Source organism: Crocodylus siamensis, chromosome 1 (assembly GCF_052110815.1).
Source record: "Crocodylus siamensis isolate JL-2025a chromosome 1, ASM5211081v1, whole genome shotgun sequence".
In the NCBI taxonomy this organism is placed as follows: domain Eukaryota; kingdom Metazoa; phylum Chordata; order Crocodylia; family Crocodylidae; genus Crocodylus; species Crocodylus siamensis.
In genome coordinates this window covers 279,660,839-279,680,591 of record NC_143395.1, presented here as the reverse complement: position 1 = coordinate 279,680,591, position 19,753 = coordinate 279,660,839, and the positions used below count along the sequence as shown (strand labels likewise).

The 19,753-nt window shown below is 42.0% G+C and overlaps 1 protein-coding gene across 1 annotated transcript in view; it reads left to right on the top strand.

Annotated features, from left to right (window-relative positions):
* The window catches only part of FRMPD4 (FERM and PDZ domain containing 4), a 487,363-nt gene that overhangs the window by 189,204 nt on the left and 278,406 nt on the right, over nt 1-19,753 (top strand). The gene's annotated exons all lie outside the window — the stretch shown is intronic.

Sequence of the window (19,753 nt, the reverse complement as noted above, 5' to 3'; positions counted from 1 at the left end):
AAGTGCATGCATTTCCAGAAATAACACACTGGTACTTTTTGTCCTGGAGAGCTTTATTTCTGCAGGATATTGGGTAGAATATGAAAAGGGAGCACAGATTTTGCAATCAATGTGAATTACAGGAACCATATACTTATGAAGTATCATCACATCAACAAATACAGCTTTTTAATCAGATATATATAATAAACACAATAAAATTTGTATGGAAACTGTTGTGATGACTACAGTTTTGTGTAACCTTAGCATTGATGTCAACATTTCAGGAAACACTTAATCAAGATCTAGTACTATAAATATTTGAGTGAATCCGGTAAAATCTACAACATCACAATTGAACAAATCTTTTACTTCAAAAGAGAATAGGGAGGCCAAGAGTTGTTTAAAAATAAATAACCAGAGACTAATATCTACAACATAGCTATGTATCCATTTGTATCATTGCACATTAATTTCTATATTTTATTGAATGGAAATAATTTTGAATGACTTGTAACCAGAGACATTTTGTGGTACTTTCACCCTTGGGCAATGGCTTGGGTAGTGGGTAAATCAGAGAGGATTAAGGTGGGCTTTTGGATTCCAGGTTCAGTTCTGAGGGTTGGCATTTAAGTTGTGTGAAGAGAAGGTTTTTAAATTATCAGCTAAGACTCCAGTCTTGGAAGCTGACCAACATGATCCTGTACAGCCCCATTCCTTCTTTCTCCTTCTGATTTTACAGTTGAGTATTTTAGCCGTTTTTGACAGGGCTATCTTTAGTGAGATCATAAGGCAGATCCCTTGTCCTTGTCAGTAGTTTCTGGAGACTAGTGGGCTAACCCTATGCAACCACCTTCAAATCCTTTGACCTGGAGGTGCTATCAGAGCTTCTATATGCTGCCTACCTCTGAAAACCCAAATGCCTCTTTTGATTTATAGGAGCTAGGTGCAGTGTGGTTGATTTATATTCTGCTAGGATTAAAGGAACACAAGGTAATTTGAGGTAACATTTACTTTTGGATTCTATACCAAGTATGTCTTGGTTAAACTCCTATGAGGTAGGGGAATATTTTTCTTATTTTCTAAGGCTTTCTGTTAGCACAATTATGTAGGTTTGACTTGCAATTATTTATATATATATATTTCATGGATTTCCCAAGTTTCTTGGAAATGTCTTCATGAACTATTACTAGATATTTCTAAGGACACGAATTTCATTCTTGTGCTGTGGGGTATGGAAGCTTTCCTAATAAAACTTCTCATTGCTATAAAATCAATATTGTGTATTGATTGTTCTAAAATAATTCATAACTATAAGTATCTTTGGATCAGACTGCTGGTGTGGAAGATGAAATAATTTGCCATTTAGAGTCTGAGAAGGGGACTTTGTGCCTGAAAGCTTGTCAAATACCTCTCCCAACTATATAGATGGTCCAAAAGCTAATAACAAAATTTATTTGGTGATAGTATCCTAAACAAAGATAGAGAAAGAAACATGGCTGAAAAAAATGTGACTGGAAAGCCACTAGTAAGTTGTGTTTTGGGGGAGGGGGAAGTTGAACACACTACCTTGAATGAAAATGCTGTTATTGGCATGGGCATGATTGTGCCCATCTCCTTGCTATGGTTTGCTCTCGTGCCACCTTTCCCAAGCTGCTGACCTTGCTCGCCAGGGACCTTCATGCAGACCCCAGAGGGTTCCTCGGGTATCCTCAGGGTGACCCCCCAAACTCACCTGCCATGACTTTGAATGATCCTTCAGTGGAGGGGGTCCACTGTGAGGATGCTGTCAAAGAAAAATCTTTGATTTCAGATGCTGATGGCAAAAAGGTCAAAAGGTTAACATAACATATTTCGTCATCATAGTTCCGTATTCAGCCCTCCCCCAGCTTAAATGTAAAATACATGCGCAGTCTTCTTTCATGAAACCTGAGCAGAAGTAAGAAACACTCAAAGTCTGCTCACAGTCATAATTGGCAGTTCTGTAATTATTCAAGCCTGGTGTGTTGTGATTGGCTACCTGAAAACCTTTAATTTTGGAAAGATTTCCGCCTTCTGCGGAGACCTCCATGCACACCCAGGAGACATAGCGATCTGGCCAGTTGCTGACCCCACCCCACCTGCGGTGAAAAAATTTCAGGTGTTGTATCCGATTTTGTCGACTTGTCCGTTCTCACCAAGAGCTCGTGAACGTCTTTAAACCGAAGTTACCTGTACGCTTTGCTGAAAATCTGCACCAAGTAGTTTATGATCTGTGCAACGAAAAATCTGTAAGCTGAACTGAAGTTCTCCTTTCTTACTGTGTAACCACGACTTCCTTCCTACGCCGCAACTCTTCTGTGGTGTAAGTAATAATAAATCTTTAACCAAAACGCATTTAAACTCCCTGACTCCTCTCGCTTTTCCACCTGTACGACCACCGTATCGTACCCGCGTCCAGCCAGTTGTGCCGACCCAGGCTCGCAGGTCAAGGGTGCACCAGTCCTCGGACACGACGGATGCCTCCAGAGCTTTCATGCATCACGGCGAATGTTCATGGGGCTCCAATCTGCCCTACACCCTGGCCACATGCCAACCTTTGAGACGGGCCTCCAGATCTTTCGCAGCAATCCCCTGCTGATATCCTCCCCAGTCCCTACTCCTCCTCCTGTAGATGAGCGCTCTGGGCCTTCTACATCCAATGTCACTGGCCCTCACTGCGTTCTCCTGTGGTTCCTTCTCCCCTTGGGTGATGTCCTGCTTACCCTAGCTCAGCACTAAGAGCACTGCCACTCTACTCTTGCCAGGGAACAAAAATAGATAAACCCTAAATGGGGAACATGAACAATACCTCCACCATAGCTCCTTTCCCTGTAGTGACCCCACGTGAAAGAAATTAACAAACCAACTGTGCAACTACTAAGTGGCGCGACAACAGGGAGAACAAAAGAAAGAGGAATACCCATGAAGCAGGAATCCTGTGCTCTGCTAGCCCCTAATGCCCCTAGGCTAGCGTGCCCTCTCGGTTGGGGTCTGTGTTTTCACCCCAACCAGGATCTTTGTCTCCCTTCCTCCAGGACCCGCCTCTGCTCTAGAGCCATGGCATGCGTTGCCTCTGAAGGGAGCTCCCACGCTGGTTCTTGCTGCAGCCACTGCTGGCTCCTCTGGGGGTTCCGCTGATCCTCCATTGGTCTCCTCCAGCACGGGGATCTCTCGCAGCTCCTGCTGCCCCTGCCGATCTTTCTGCCAATGGTTATGATCCCTGCTGGTCTTCCCTGGCTTGGGGATCCTCCACTGCTCCAGCTGCTGCTGCCACCGCCACTGCCAGTCTCCTGGCTGGCTTTCCTGATCCCTGCCAGTCTTCCCCGGCTCAGGGATTCTTCACAGCTCTGGCTGCCACAGTTGCTGCTGCTGTCGCTGCTGCTGCAGACTGCAGCAGGTAGACGCCTTCTGCCTCGCCGTCTCCCACCGCTCCTCCTGGCCTCAGCATCTCCTTTCCTGCGCTTTTGCAGCTACTTTTCATCTCCGCCAGGTGGCGTCTCATAATGACGTCACCCGGCCCTAGCTGGATATGGGTGTGGCTGACAAACCGCGTGGGCGGTTTCCTGCCGCGTGTTTCCTCACTCCTCCCGGTCCCTGCAACAGGTAGGTTGTTTTCTTTTCTTTTTACTTTAGTCTGGGGTTTGCCTCTGAATGAGGCTTCCCCCTTTTCTGGTCCTGTGCCCCTAGGACAATGATGGTTCATTGTTATTGGTGTTGCGCATGTGGCTGTATGGTATGTACATGCACCAAAGAGTCTATAGGCCGAGTGCACTAGAAAATAGTAACATTGATTACATTAATCTGACAAAATATGATTGTTTTAAGAAAGTAATTGCTGGATACGCTAATGAAATTGCTATCCTGCAGAGTATAGTTTATGAAATCTAAATTTATTTTGTTTTATAAATGGTTTTAAGTGTTTTTGCAAGTAAATAAAGCTAGTTCATGGAGACTCCAGGTACTCAATTGTTTTCAGAATTGCCTGCAGGTCTTTTAACTTTTACCTGAACAGCCACCAACTATATAGACAGACCTTGGCTTAATGTCAAAGGATGGAATGATGCTGAAATGATGATGTTACTAGAAAAATGACAGTTAATTATTGTTTTCTGTTATATCATGCTCTTTGAAGGATTTCATGGCAGATTAAACTGCAGAAGATGATGATAATGGATCCCTCTGAATGTGGTAATGGTCTTGGTGACATAGTGGGGCTCAGAGATGAGAGGGCAAATATAAAACCTGGAAACCAGATAAGAATAAAAACGAAGGTTCCTCTCCGAAGTAGGTTCCTCTCTAAAGGATTAGCTAGGAGACGACATTTTGCTTTTAGGGCTGTAATTTGTTTACTGCATGCAGCTTTCATTTTGCTTGTCTGTTGATATATTTGCATTACAAAAGAGCTTTCCATTTATAGATTTTCTACATGCTGATTCTCACAGACCCGAACCAGCTTCTTGAAAAAAAGTGTTAATTACTGGAATGTGATCTTTCTGATGGAGCGATTGAGACCGTTTTTGACTTTCTTGATAACTGAATAGTTAAGCTGTGAACAAGCCCTTTCAGTGCAGTGAAGCCATTTGTTATATTGATTAGGTATACCTCATAGTTGTCTAGAAGAGATGAAGTGCAGTTGTTTACATCTCCGTGCTCGTATTTCATTCCCATTCTGAGCCAAAGTGCTGAACCATGACAAATCTACAATGCAGAATGTTTCTTTATAAAGATTGAGCACAGTAATTCTGCAAACTGGAATAGAGTTTATTTAACAAAGCACTGAGGAAGAACAGCAAGTTCATCAACCAAGGCCGCATACTTCAGTTCCACTGTAGGGTGGCATTGCTTAGGTTAGAGGAAGCATGATTCCAGCTTGCCACTTCAGGAGCATGACATTTACTGCATAGAAAGTTGTGCATTGACATATTAAGCTAAACAGGCATCTGTTGTTATCGGTGTTGGGCAGTGACCAACAACAATTACAGTTTGCCATCTGTGAATCTGATGCATAGCTTAGACATTTTAAAAGCTGTATTGACAAATGTCTAGTCAAGATAATGAGTCTCTTGAGGTTTCATTGGGGGAGATACAGGAATGCAACTATATGGTACAGTAACAATACGTTTTCTGTAGTAGTTGTGGTATGTCAGGTGGAAACTGAATTGTCGTGAAACAGCAGTGATGTATGTTCAGAGTCTTGTTATTACTTACTTATGGCAAATGGAATTTACTAGAGGAACTCTGGAGAATGCGGTAGGGTAGACTTTTGCTAGTTTTAACAGCTTTATCTGCCAGGGCATCCATTTGTTATCTAAAAGTCATTAAGTAAGTATAAGCCATGTTTTGAAACATAACCAGATTTTTAAGGGGGGTAAAAACATGTTTCTCTGTGCTAATATATCAGCATACAGAAATAGCTGTATGGGGGCATAGCTTTTGAAGAAAGTTTGTGATTTATGAATAAGAGGGGTGTAGGATGAACTATGCATAAAATGGCATATCACTTATGTCCCATACTATGTTTAATTTTTAGGCAATTCTTGCACTATGTGGAAACAGTCACTATACATATTTGCTCCCTTTTTAACACTCTTCTCTTTGGATATTAATGAATAAATAGGAGCTCTAATTGGTCTTAAGATCTGTTGATTGTTGGTCTCTTGCATTGTCTCATTGGACTACAAATGAAAGGCTGCCACCCACATTTCAAAAGTTTAAAGAATAACTGGTTTACATTTTGCTCTGCATGATGTTTAATCTTTGAAGTATAAAGCCTCACAACATTAATCCTGGTATTAAACCTTACTGTTATGTCAAAATATATTACGGGTCACCTTGACTGAAGCTAGGATGTTAACATACCAATAGTTGTTTTTTCTTTCCTTCGGAGCCTGGCTAGGCTTAGGAACCAGTGCAACTTGAATACAGTTTTATTTGTTTATCTGAGTATGTGCCCAGTGCCCTCTTACTAAGTTCTGTATTAATAGCTAGAGACTCCAGCAGTCCTTATGCTAACGATATATTTTTCTTCCTATAAATTCCTTTCCAGAAAATCAGAATAGGTGCTAGTTAGCACTGCTTCTATTTTTTATACAGTTGGGGAAGCAAAAGTGAAGGAAAACAAAACTTACTAGGCTGAGGTAGATATTTTTAAGACTTTGAAAGCAATATATAAGCAAAATAAAGTGGATTAATCTCTCTGACTTGCATGACCAGTGCTGGTCTTTGCATTCCTGTTTATTTGACAGGGTTTTGCATTATTAGAAGAATCAACATTTTTTTTAGCTATGTCTGCCTAAGTATAGAGTATGTGTTAGATGGAAGTATTTCCCTTTGTTGATTCTGAGGAAATTTAGACCTTCAGGAACATTTTCAGCTTTGACCCATCTCTCCTTCATATTCTACATAAAATGTATGAGGATCAGTATAAACTTAGAGTGGGGCCACACGGGGTTTATTGGATACAAGCAAAGTATAAGTGCTTCTTGTATTATTGTTCTTTTAACTAACATATTGGAAAGAGGTAGCCATATTTCCCTCAGGTGAAGTCAGGAAATTCTGAGTTTATGTGTAAACAGTAATATCTGAGTCACAGACAGTGAGGAAAAAATAGGAGCTAAGGTTTTGAAAATGCTTTCTGACCAAACCATGGCCCACTGCAGTAAAATTCTGGTTGGAAGGATTACTTCCTGGGCAACCATAAAGGCAACACAAGGATATTCTAGATGACAGCTGAAACGGAATAAAAATTTGGAGTGTTTTGAAAGCTTTACCCATGAGAAGAAAAAGCAAGTTTTTAATTTTGGTTGACAGCGAATGGAAGTTTGTAAAAAGTTTTATATAAACACCTGGGATGTTCTTTGAGACAGGTTAGAGATTTATCCAGCACCCAAAATGATTCTATTCTGGGCAGTAGATAAATTGTACTGCCTAATATTTTCAATACTTTTTGCAGCTTACTAGAGTACTGACAATTTCAAATCCAGTCTGTTAAAACAACCCATTTTTTTCAGATTCTAACCCAAAGTCTTGAATTCTGGTGCTAATGTTCTGTTCTTTTTACAAAGGTGTCTTGTTGTTTCTTCCCATTTACTTTATATATGTGAAAGGGCAAACAGACTAATTGTGTGGAGAAGGGAGGATACAATAAAGTTCTCTGTGTCCAAAGTGCTGTCCAATGAAATGCAAACAAACTGGAAAAAATAGAATGATACTTCTTTAATATTGTTTTGCTTACTATGAGGAGGTATACATAGATCTCTCTCTCTCTCTCTATCTCTATCTATATCTATATATATATATAAGCACTTTTATATATATATAAAAAAATTGATTTTTCATTTATGCGTGTAGCTGGTTGCTACAAAGTGACTTTCAAAATGCTATGGTTTTTACTAAATAGATATCTCCTGCTGACCCTGTGTTTGTTGTACTTTGTTTCCTCTGCTTCCAGAAATCACTTATGCTAAATCCTTTTGTGGTCATTATTGACAGAATAGTTTTTGTTCCTTTTATTATAACCCAGCTGGTAAAAGAGAGAATGAGCTGAGTTCTACTACTTGTGTGTCATCAGCAGAAATCTATTTGGGGAAATGTTAGATATATTTAATAGCTATACTTCCAGTAAGTTCACCTCTCTTCATTTGTGCAAGGCTACTAGAGGGGTCTGCTGTTACTGAAAGTGTATTTTTTCAGACCGGCAGGATTCTATCTATTTATTTATTTGCTAGTAGTGGTATTTGATTCTGAAATCTTAGATTGAGATTCAAGATCTGACCATAAAAAAAATCTTTTTTAACGTGGTAAGAAATAAGGCAACCCACGATCATATTTTTTTCAGGCTCATATTTATACTTAAAAGCTAAATGTCATTTCAAGGACTCTAGGAAGTGCCTACTTTTTTGTTTTCTGCCCCCTACCCCTACCACTCCTCCCAGCCCCCTTTCTCCTGTAACCAGATGATTGATAGTGGGACATCATTGTTTAGGAATAATGTTACTTCACTCTCATATGTTCTAGCATGTAATTATGAAAATAATGCTACTGATTTGTTATGGTTGTAGAACTTGTTACAAGATTCTTTTAACTTTTAAAAATCTATTCACAGTGTTTCTTTCCTCATTTTTCTCATCTTTACTCTTATTAAAATTATGTTTCTTTAGTTAAAAATTTTTGCAAAGCTGATTTCTGGAATTGTTAAACTATCTTCAAGATATGATGCATGAATTATGTGAAACTGAGGCCCCTGGCAGATGTTCAGCTAAAGGCATCATGGGATTTGATGTGCAATACCAACAATTGTGCTTCTTGCCAATACTACGTGTGATTGGGGTTCTGATCCCCATCATGCCATATTGTCAGTGCTGGGGGAGTCTGGGATCATGACCTTTGGCTCCCTCTGCACTGGCCATTAGGAAGTCTGTCAGCTGATCCCTGCTCCCAGACTCAGAAGCATATCAGTCAAGGGCTTTGATGTGCCCCTGAGGCTGGAAGCACTGATCATCTGACTGCATCTCATGGCCTTAGGGGCACACAGTAAAGAGCCTTGACTCCAGTAATCCCTTACAGCTACTATGTTCGCAGCCTCTGGGGTGCAGTGGGGTTAAGGGCTCTGTTGGACTCTTGAGGCTGGGGGTCACAACTGGTAGGGGTGTGCAGAACAGGCCATATTCTATTTGGATTCGGCCCAAATTAGGGACAGTGATTTGATTCGTTGATTCAGATCACTGTCCCAATTTGATATGGCTAAATCTGAATCTGAAGATTCAATGCTGATTTGGAGACTCAGCAATTTGGCCATAGACATGTCTTTAAATATTTTTTTTTACATACCTTAAGGGTGCCCTCCCAGACCCAGGAGACACAAGTTGCTGAGCCAGGGACATGGGGGCTCCCCAGCGTGCTCCCTGGAGGAGAAGCACTTCAGAAGTAAAAAAGCTGGATCTAGAGTTATACTGCACAAATAGAGAGGATTAACTGTTTACACCATGGAAGTAGATTTAGAGGCTACTGGAAAATTTTTAAATGTTGTCCTGATTCTCAGAACTACTGGGGACTCACAAATCCTGCTGATGAAGGATTTGCTTCATGTGTCTAGTAGGCCTGTATGAAGCAGCAAGTATTTGCTCTGGATTCAGATTCGGCCAATTTTGGGGGATAGTGATTTGATTCGGTGATTTGAATCACTGTCCCAAATCAATTTGAGCAAATCCAATTTGGAGACTTGGCTACTGCTGAATCTCTGAATCACACAGGCCCTGTCCCCCCCTCCGCTTTCTCAGCCCTGGCAATGGCTGCCCCGCCTGCCCCAGCTCCTGGCACTTTGGGGGGAAAAAAAGCCCTGAACTCATCAGCTGCTGCCAGGTGGGGGGGCGATTCCTGCTGCTCCCCACTGCCCCACTCTGTGTGGGGGGCTCTGCATGAGCCCCCTGACCCTTCCTGCTGTCCCAGCCCCCCCCATGGCTGCCCTATCCAGCCCAGCTCCAGCTCCCAGTGCTTTAAAAAAAAGAAAAATAACACCCCCCCCAGGTTCACTGGTTCCTGCCTGGCAGGGTGTGATCCCCATTGCCTCACATTGCATGGGGGGGGGCTCTTCCATGAGCCCCTGCAAAGCCCTGAGGCCACTGCAGAAGCTGGTGATTTGCGGGGGTTGTTTTTTTTTTTCTTAAATGGCTGGAGCTAGGGTGGGCAGGGCAACCATGGGGGGGAGGGCTGGGAGAGCGGGAGGGCTCGGGGGATTCATGGCAGAGCACCCCCATGCAGCATGGGGCAGTCAGGATCACCTGGGCAGGACTTGGTGAGTAAGGGCTTTTTTTTTAAAGCACTAGGAGCTGGGGTGGGTGGGACAGCCATGGGGGATGCTGGGGGGAGTGGGTGGTGGGTTGACGCCTGAATAATGTACTACTTTTGAATGTTTATCTAAGTTTATCCCAACCATGCAGTTGGGCTGATAAAAATACCACCTATAGAAGACCTGGTGTCTCATATTTCCTGGATTATCATGGCTACAACATCACTCCAATATTACCGTAATATTTTAAGGATACCTATGGTTAGAAACATGCTAAAAAACAAGTGAAACAAAACCTCTAATACCTGTAAGTAGTAAGGCATCAGTTACAATAGGTACAGAATAGGTTTGCCTTCAGTTGCCACACTTGCAGTTTATTTCGTGTCACGGCTGTAAAAAGAGGCATTTTAAATTGACTGTAAATTTCCACTACTGTTTCCAGCAGTATTTAGTTACTGTATAGGCCAAGGCTTATTATTTTAGGTAAGTTGTCATCTTTTGTGGAATTGCAGGTCCATGTAATGTATAAACTGGTTGAAGAGAGAGAGATAAGCTTGTGTAGTTTCCCCTAAATATGGGTGGATTAAATGTCACTCCAGTAATCAGCTTGCAGAGTATCTGGCACTAGTTTCAGGTGATACATATCCCGACAACTTATTTTATTATTTATTTGTATTCTATTAAAGCAAAAGAGCCCCAGTCGTAGATCACGACTGTGCAGTCGCACCAGACAAAAGGCTGCTTGAAGAACAAGATGAGAAACAGTATCTCAATTTAGGGTTGCTTCTAAATCTGTTTTCTGTCATTTATTAATGCAGTTGGCACTGTTGTAGTATCATCAGATCACTTTGTCTTCTCACTTTAAATTATAGGATTATCAGTGACATTTATGGTATATCTTGATAGCCCACATTAGGTTAATATTGAAGCTAGTTATCAGTGTGCTTGAAATTGTGAATCCTCCTACTCTAAATGTACCTTTTAAATGAATTGATTTTTGGCTCGCTTAATGCAAGAAGAAACTAGATGTGTCCTTTGTTACTGCATAATTGAAAAATATAAAAATGGCATTTAGACATTAGGTGCAAATGTGGTTAAAACACAAAGATTGCATTTTAGAAACTGGACCTGTCAATTCTGTTATGAATTCTTCAAGGAACTATGATGCTATACGTTTTTCAGAATATTGTTTTCTGCGTCATAGAAAGCCTATGCACACGATTTTGATACAAGGTAAAAAGGTGAATGTACTAACCGTAACTTAAGACTACAAGTAGGAGAACAAGACATACTCTATAGCTCTAAATATATTTTAGGATGTTATATTAATATAAATTAATGCTGTGCTTATTTATTGCCTTTGGGAAAGTGTTTTACAACTTTTGCCTTTATACGGAGGGTGGAGCTAGCACATGTGATCCGTTTTTTACAAAGGAGGTGATCACCATTGGAATTTAAAATAATTTGCAAAGAAAGCATTTGCTGTGTCTTGAAACAATATAGGTCTGTCTTTCTATAATTGGGGCTTGTCAGCCTTTCCAAAATATGTAATTTGTCTAAGAAACATAAATACACCATCTCTGACAAAACCTCTTTGTAAAAATGTGTGCTCTATTATTCTTTCCTTTTGCATTCAGTTCTAATGGTGCTGTACTGTAAATCAGTAGCTCTCTGATTTCCCCCCCACCCCCTCTTTTATAGCACACAGCAGTTCATTGACCAAGTTTTATCAAAAGGGCTTTTATTTTGGGACTTCCATTCCTTTGGGCTGCTTCTTCCTGATATAAGTCACATATGTTGGGGCTGCCTTATAGATATTATATGAAAGAATTTCCTTAAAGGAGCTGATTCATCCACATTTGGCCCAGGGACTTACGTGGGAAAACTTTCAATATGCATTTTGATTTTAGACATTCTTGGGAATTGTTTCCTTACTGCAAATCTCTAGTATAGCAATGAGTGCAAAATAATGCATTTCTGTACTGGTCTGTGCCGTTTTTCTTTTACTAGCTGATACATATTTTACATAATCTTAAAACAACACACTTTAATGCAAAGCAATAAGTGTATCTTAAGTGGCATCTTAAATGCATCAAGGCCCCTAGTCTTCCCAACCATTGTATAGTCTTCAATAAGACCTTAAGTAAAAGTCTCCTTAGGTGCCTCTATTGTTTAGTTTATAAATTAAAACTTATCTCATAAGTAATGTAATGCAATACTTCTGGGTGATTTTTAACATCGCTGTGGCCACATGTCTTTAGCAATACTGAATCTTCTATCCTTTGGGAACTATTTTGATGCTTACTACCCCAATATTATGGGAAGGACATTTAGCAGTCATTTTGGGTTTAGATGTAAAGAGGTGAGAACCTGTCTTTATGCTTCTGTCAGCTGAGGTCAAAATTTACACATGTAAGAGTTTGCTCTTAAATTGGCATTGAATTGGTGAATATTAAGGAACTGGCTGTGTGATAGATAAGTTAAATTATGGGTGAGCATTTCTGTTTATGAGAATTCAAAGGGCAGCTTCCCAATCTGGTAAGTTTTGCCCTTGGTGGGCAGAGAGATGCTGTCCCTTTAGTAAGAAAAAATATTGAAGATGCTCAAATATATTCACATTCTGAATGGAAAGAATGGGAGGTAGAAAATATGTATATCAAAATGCCTCTTAAATTAGATGTTAAACATAATGTGTTAAACATGATAGTAAAATAAGGAGGGTGAGAAGCATTTAAGAACACCACAAGTGGATTTAGAGGTGTGCCAGATGTCTCTGAAGGAGCTTGTTTTGAGATCTGAAGGAGGAAGGAGCAATGGGTGTGCATGCAGGATAGCTCAGAAGCCTGGAATAGATATTTTAAAATCAGCACTCTACTTTTCTTGTTTTGCATACTATATATCTCAGAAGTAACAAAAAGACGATATTGAACATTACCTACAATAGTTCAGTGTTTCAAAATGGGCAATATATTCTCCAGGGGGCCTTGAGGGGCCATGTCCTGTGAATTCTGGTAATTCCTTGGCTGGATCAGACCCTTCAAGTCCTGAGAGTGCCTATTCAGCTTTCCCCCCTTAGTCAGAAGTGTCCCTGGAGATCCCAGGAGCAGGTCTAGGTAAGTGGGGGGGGACTCAGATTTTCACCGCTTACCCAGACATGTCCCCAGGGTCTCTGGAGACCTGTCTGGATAAACAGGGAAAGGTGGACTTTTCCCACTTTTTGACAACCACCCCTAGAATCTTTCTGGACCTGATGTGGTAAGCAAGGAAGGTGCGGCTTTCCTTGCTTACCCAGATTTGCAGTGGGATTTTCAGGGCAGATCTCAGGAAGTGGTTTCTCCATTTAACCAAACCTGCCCCCTTGGATCTCTGGAGAACCATCTGGGTAACTGGGAAAGGTGGCGCTTTCCCTGATTACCCAGACCTGCTCTTAGGATTTTCAGAAACCTGTCTGGGTAAATGGGGAAATCCTGACTTTCCCCATTTACCTAAAAGGCCCTTGGAGTTTCATCACTGTTCTGAAAGCTGTTACCAAATTTATTCCTATCCTATGTGACTTTGACAAAATGCCACTCTGAGATTAGAAATAGATGTTGCTGAATTAAATGGGGAAAGCCCAACTTTATCCACTTACCAGGAAGGCCCTTGGAGATTCTGGAGGTGGCTCTGGGTAAGCAGGTCCCAGTGTGGAGGCACAGGGTGCCAGAGATTCCTGGGGTTCCATGCTTCTACTCTGAGACCCATACAGGCTATCTCCACTTATAGAGACTGCCCCTGGAGATCCTGGGATGGGTCTTGATAAGCAGGGAACCCTGACTAAACTTATAGAGTGATGCTCCAAGATTTTCAAGTGCCTTTCTTTAAGTGGGGAAAGCTGAGCTCAAGTCTTGGGGGCTTGAGGCATCCTGAAGACCTCAAGAATACCTACCCAGAGTGGCTGGAGATTGTGGGCAGCTCAGTCTTCCCACACTCTCCCACCACAGAGATAATAGGTGCCCACCACAATAAAGCAGCAGAATGTATTACTACCTTTTATCACGCCACTGATTTGCCTCTGATGTGACATGTCAAAGGGTAGGGACATCTATTTGCTCACCATACGCGGTGGTACAAATGAGTTGTCAGGCAGTGTTTGTTCCTACCCTGAGTCTTACTCCATCATTTTGATGGACATTTATGTTGGGGCATTGTTATACTAGAGAGGATGGAAGTGAATATGGCTAGGGACAGAAGTTTATGTAATCAGAAACTGGTTTAAATCTGTAACAGAAGAGAAGTTCTGTGCATATAAACCAGTTCCAAAATGGCTGAAACTGATTTAAGATAAACCTAGTTGAATGTAGTATCAGATGTAACTGATTTGGGTTAAACTGGTTTATGAAACTTCTGTCCCAGACTCCTTCCTGGTTCAAGTTAAATCTGAGTACCCCAGCATCCCAGGATGCTTTGCAGCCCTGGACTGGACTGGGCTATCTGCACCTGGAAGCAGGAAGAGGAAGTGATGAGCAACCTTGCAGAGTCCTGTTGCTGTGATTGTGGACTACAAATCCCAGAGACCTTGGGGGCAGCTGGAAGACAAAGTGAACACAACTCATGCTGGCTGCCCACTCCTTTCCCACTTTCCCTGCCCCAGTTTCTGGCTTGAGCCACTGTAGGCATGTGGCTGCATTTCCTGAATCAAAAGTGAATGTCTGTATTTGCTTATTAGTTCAATATTTGTTGCTTAGACTAACTTGCAAAGACTGAATCAATTCAGCCTCATGCTTTTTGACTGTATATCCTTAGCCCTTATGTGTTGCAAACATATCAGTCTCAGAACAGTGAGCCGACTGAATGATCAGTTGTCCTGTTGACAATGATCCGTTTTACAAGTGGGCAAATAAAGGAACAGAAAATTAAGTGCCTTGATTATGATCACAAATTAGGTGGCTGAGAGCGGATGCATAGAACCTAGGAGTCCCAAATTCCATTCAAGAACATATTAGATCAGACCTTCTTACCAATGATAAAGAAGGGTATCACAATGGGGTATTATTCACTCTTTATCACCCCATACTACCTCAAGTTTTCTCTCTCTAGCAAGCTTCATAGGGATTTTTTGTATCAACAGTCTGTAATTGTAGCATTAAATCTTAGACAGCAAAAAGGCAATATTTTAGAGCCCTAGTATTTAAAAAATGGTCCTTTCTGATGCGATCTGCAGACAAGACTTTAATTTTTGTAAAGGGTCAGCTCTAAATTGCAAGGCTTCCAGACATCTTTCAAAGAAAGGAAAGCTATACGAAGTTCAAAGAAGAACAATAAGGAAAAGGAAACAGAACAGTGCAGTGTCTTTATCAATTTTAAAAATAAGAATATTCTTGTTTTGTTAAAACCTAGCACTCATAGTATTCACCACACCGTGTATGCCATTATGATATTCTTCGGTCACAAGGATTGTGTTAACAATTCAATTGACTGCTGTGACCTCTGCATAGAGAAAAGAGTTTTGATTTTCCTGAGTTCCTGTCATAGAGCTTAGCAACATGCTATTTATTTATACTTGCTGCAGCACATTTTTCTACGTTCCAAATTGAAATAATTTACATAGCTACTTATTTATCTCTTGCCATAAATCTGGTTAAAAAAAAAGGAAAGAAATTTCTGTCATAATAAGCTTTCAGTTCAAATTCCCAGCTTTCTACAACTTATAATTTTCCTAGTGTAGTGTCATTTATTTTTGTAAATAGAAAATCTCTGTCTTCCTAGTGTTTAAACCCACAGCCGATATTAATTCAGAACCACAGTATGTCTCACCTGCTATTAGGGTTTCATTTGATTGTCTCAAAGCTATTTAAATGCAAGCACAGATTGCATAGTCTTTGCAGGTGTATATTGAATATGCAGTCAGACTCCATTAATGTAAATAGCGTTCCTGGTTTAGTTGGAAACTGGGAAAAATGATCCCACTGCAGAATAAAAAACTCTTTGGTTTGAAACACTTTGTGAATGTAATTGCTACTTAAATTCTTCAGAAATCTTAACAATTTCACAAGGAATTGCATGCTAGTCAACTGTTTAGAGTAAGGCTGTCATTTTCTCATCTTCCACTGAAATGCAGAAAAGTTCTTAGTGAGGAAAGAGGAGCCTCAAGTAGGGAGCACATCTGACACAGTTCTACAGTTCTGAAGGTGATTGGGAGGTTCGCCAGAGAGAGAGATCTTTTCCATGATCTAGGGGGGAATATGCAGTGAGCTTTTTCCTGTAAGCCTCTATGGCCCCTGAAATGTTCCTACTAGGTAGATGCAACATCCAGCATTTTCCTTAAGCACCAGTTCTGAAAGTGGGAAGGTGTGAATTTAAAATAGTTGCAGTGTTTATTATTTGGAGGGCCCAACTGTAAAATTTGCATACCAAAGAGTGTAGCTGGAAGGGTGAAACAGCAAAATAGGCCTGAGAGGCTGGGGGATAGATGTACATGGAGGGAGAAAACACTTCAATATTTTTCTTACTGTTCTAGCTTAGGAAGAAACACGGGTGATGGGGTGTATCTACATGAGGTGCTTTACTTCACAGTAGACTAATCTACTGCTCAGTAAAGTGTCACTATGTAACCGTGTGCAGGAGCTACTGTGCAGTAGATTAGTCTACTGTGTGATTTTTTTTTACTATCTGTAAATACAGGTGTTAGATTTACTGCACAGTAATGCAAAGTTAGATACTTGAGTGGGAACAGATTGTTCCTGGTCAACCCAGGCAGCAGGGTGTGGGAGAACAATCTCCTCTCCCAGGAGCTGCCTGCTGCCAGGGATAGTTCCTGTTTTGAAGCTTGGATGGGACCAATGTTCCCCTCCCCTGGCAGCAGGCAATCCTCATCCTGGCTCTGCAATCAGAGTGGGAGCTGGGAGAGTGCTCCCTGTCCCCGGCAGCTCCCTGCTGCCAGGGCAGGTTCCAATCTTGGAGCCTGTCAGTGTCCAATGTTGGACAATTACATTGTCCTGGCTTGGGCTCCAAAATTGGAGCCTGCCCTGGTAGCAGGCAGCTGTTGGGGGCAGGGAGCCATAGCTACAGTCATGGAGCTGGGGCCAAGAGCTGCCTGCTGCTGGAGCAGGGGGAAATTGTCCTGGCCCAGGCTCCGAGATCAGAGCCCGCCCTGGTAGCAGGCAGCTCCTGGGGGAGGAGATATCCTGGGCAGCAGAGGCGGGAAAACTAACTGGGAGCAGTTTGCTCCCAGTCAAGTATCTAACCTTGTACTACTGCACAGTATCTACTGCATGCTAAATCTAATACAGGTAAATTTAATATAGGTATGTACTACACAGTAAATCTAATAAATCTAATTCTGATCTTGGAGCTGGGCTGGGAGCTGCCTGCTGCGGGGGCAGCAAACATTGTCCCGGCCCAGCTCCGCAATCAGAGCGGAAGTTGGGCAGCAGGCAGCTGTCCAGGGCAGAGGTGCAGGGTTCTGCCCAGAGGCAGAACAGCTCCTTTTACCCCCTGCGCTAAGTAAAGACGGTCAGAAAGCCCAAGGCTGAATTAATTAAGTTTTTGCAGGTTAGTCTAAGATGCAGAGATTAAATTGAAACAGAAGTGAACAGACATTTACCTTTGATTCAGGAAATGCAGCCACATGTCTGCAGTGGCACAGGCCAGAAGCTGGCTCTCTGGTATGAAGCCAGTATGGACTGTGTGTTTGCTTCCTCTTCCTGGTGCGCCTGATGTCTCTGGACTTTATAGTTCAATATCACATCAGCAGGACTTTGCAGGGTTGCTTATCACTTCTTGCTTCCACATGCCTCTGGGATTTGTAGTCTACGGTCACAACCAGCAGTAAGTTTAACCCCCCTCCCTGATGCTCCCTGACCCCAGACCTCAGCCAGGGTTTGCCTGGGGGCAGTCCTGACCCCCCCACCCTCCGCAGACTGGACTGCATCCACAGCTGGGCTTCCCCTCCCCTCTGCTCCCCCCTCCTTGCCAGCCAGTCCTCACTACTCCAGCTAGGGACCAGAGTGGTGGGGCCAGCCCTGCTTTCTGGAGTAGACAGTACAGCCCAGCCCAGGGCTGGAAAGCATGTTGGGGTGCTGGGGAACTGTGATTTAACTTGAACCAGGAAGGGGTCTGGGACAGAAGTTTCATAAATGTGTTTGACCCAAATCAGTTAAGTCTGATACTACATTCAACCGGGTTTATCTTAAACCAGTTTCAGCCATTTTAAAACTGGCTTATGTGCATCAAGCTTCTGTTTTAGTACAAGTTTAAACCAATTTCTGATCACTTAAACTGCCATATGTGTAATTGCTCTGCCTAGTCCTGGAGCCCAGGCCTCACACCAGGGCTGGCCCCACCCCTGCCAGCCCCTGCCAGCCCCTGCCAGCCGAAGGCTGGCACCAGGAGGATCCTAGAGCTCCCCCAGGCTGCCATATAGTAACAGATCAGGGCAGGAGTATACTCTGTCTTGAACTGTTCCCATTGGGAGCATGTGTAGTCTTCCACTCAAAGAAAACTTATTGTACAGTACTTTACTGTGCAGTAAGCTTTCTGAGCATTAGTTACTTGTGTAGATGTGCCTGGGGTAGATGGGGAATCATGTGAAGTGGAGCAAACAGCTCAGAGGCCTCTTCCACATGAGCATGGATGTTTGTTTCTTTGGAGACAAGCAGTGGCACACCTTGTGGGGAATGTGTGTGCCTCGTACCCTCTGGTGCACTGCAGGGTAGGGTAGGGGCAGCTGGGGCCAGCAACTGTGCTGGCCCCAGCAGACTTACCTGGAGTCCTGGGAGCCTTGGGGAGCTGCAGCTGCAGCGATTCTACCACTTGGACTCTGGCTGGCTATGCTCTACTTTCTAGCAACACGTGCTTCTCCCCCTCATCCCTTTATGCTGCCCTAATTTTTTTTGCCCAGGTTCTTTTGACCCCAGGATATCCCGGGGCAAAAAATTCCCCCGTGCTGCTATCTTACAGTGCAAAGAACACCTGAATGTGTAGTGCATGTTGCCGTAGGCAGGTCTGCGGTGCCACATATTGCACGGCCACACTCATCTGGATGCGGCCAGAGAGAGGGATTATTTGTCCCTTGACAGATCCTTCTTTAAGTCACCCTCCAAAGTGTAGCGCTGGGCTGGTCTCCTTTAATACTTGAAGAGGCCCTTTTATATTTTAAGATAGAAGGGAATGAAATATAAGGGGAATGGAAAAAATAATGGTGGAAGAGTAGTGTGGTTTTTTTTGCACAGAATAGGGGAACCAGAGGTCCAGACAGATGCATTAAGTGAAAACAAAGATTAAAATATTATGGGTATTTCTTAGTGTGTGAGAAGACCTCTTTGAAGGCCTGTGTGTTCTAGTCAATGAAATTAGATTTGTTTTTGTTATCAATACCTGATTTTTTAAAATCTTGATTGCCAGATGTACCGATGTCAAAATGGCAGTTGAGATGAAGGCTCACTCGTAATGCAGCTTTAGGCATCTTATAGTAAAAGAATATTTTTATACTACTAGAAACACTTTCCTGCAGTGCATAGTAATGTAATTAGAATTCTTAATTACCGTTTTCAAGTTTTAAGTACAGATTCCTTAAGACTGATAATACCACTGGGTATGTTTCTTGGTATTTTATGCCATTCCCTATATTTCCCCAGAAGGACACTGAAATGGTGATATTCTTGATGAGAGAGAATGGCTGAATTTCTTTACTCAATATAAAATTCCTTAGTTTGTTTTGTACTTTTAGGAAAGATATCCCTAGTTTTTTCCTTTGCCAAAGAGCAAAGGATGTCTCCACTGTAACAGATTATTTGCTTGAAGAATTAAAGGATAACATTTATAGAATCGTCCTAGGATTTGGTGTTCTAATTGTATGGCGTCTTTTTTCCCCCCAGTTGCTAAAACAGCAGAAAAAAAATAATTTCACATGGGATGTCTGCAACATGCAATCTTGGATTGAAGAGCATGTACTATAAGAGAACTGAAAAGAATAGAGCATAATTTGCC